Source organism: Chiloscyllium plagiosum, unplaced genomic scaffold (assembly GCF_004010195.1).
Source record: "Chiloscyllium plagiosum isolate BGI_BamShark_2017 unplaced genomic scaffold, ASM401019v2 scaf_9187, whole genome shotgun sequence".
Taxonomy (NCBI): Eukaryota; Metazoa; Chordata; class Chondrichthyes; order Orectolobiformes; family Hemiscylliidae; genus Chiloscyllium; species Chiloscyllium plagiosum.
Window position 1 is genome coordinate 19114 of NW_025214176.1, and position 857 is coordinate 19970.

The following is an 857-nucleotide window of genomic DNA, read 5'->3' on the forward strand; positions in this document are numbered from 1 at the left end:
ATTTGAATAGTATTATCGAAGTGAACGTCAAAATGGGTAATAGAAATACATTGTCAATCGTGGTTTGTTAATTATTCTCTCTTTTACTTCAAAAAATAAGTTCTTAATTTTTGCTTTGTGTACTTCTTGGCCAATCGAATTGTTGCAGACTCTTGTACGGCATAAATCGTTTCTGTGTTGCTGGTTTTATCGTAAGCAGGAAGGTTCACGCTGTGTCGTAACGAGTCTCAACAAATTTGGCAATGCAAGTGTGCATCTGTGCAGTTCGTTGAGTGCACTGGAGATTTGCACCATTCATGACCTGGATGAAGTGATTCTCACCGCCGCGATCTTAATCTCCAAAAGCAGAACATATCGCGACGTTCACCCTCATTCGTAGTTAACAGGATTCGAACCTGCGTGGGAATGCCCAAATGGATTTCAAGTCCATCGCTTTAACCACTCGGCCACAACTACAGATGCACTGCGCGGGCTTTAATTTCCAGGTCTCTCACTCTAGGGAGCTTAGCAGTAGTGAATCATTGTTTGGTTTATTTGAATTAAAAAACCACAGCTTTCAAATTGATGAAATGTCGGGACAAAGTGGGTCTGGGTGTTCCACCCAGATAGCTGGAATCGATATTCAGCTTAAAAGAAGGCGGAAATTGCAGGAAAATACTCTGCAGGTCGAGCAGGATCTCAGCTGGGAAAAGGCAATTCAACGTTTCAGAACTTGTTCAGAACGTTATCAGAACTCCGTTTTCTCCCAGTAGTACTGGCAAACCTGTTGACATTCCCCAGAATTTTCTATTTTTCTTTCAGATTCCCAACATCCACAGTCCTTTACATTAACCATTAAAACAATACAGAAATTCCGT

At 41.3% G+C, this 857-nt stretch overlaps 1 non-coding gene across 1 annotated transcript; it reads right to left on the bottom strand.

The window, feature by feature from the left end:
* Positions 1–374: 374 nt before the first annotated feature.
* Positions 375–456, bottom strand: trnas-uga. Its single transcript has one exon. It is a non-coding gene; the product is annotated as a tRNA-Ser (tRNA).
* Between the last annotated feature and the right edge of the window lie 401 nt (positions 457–857).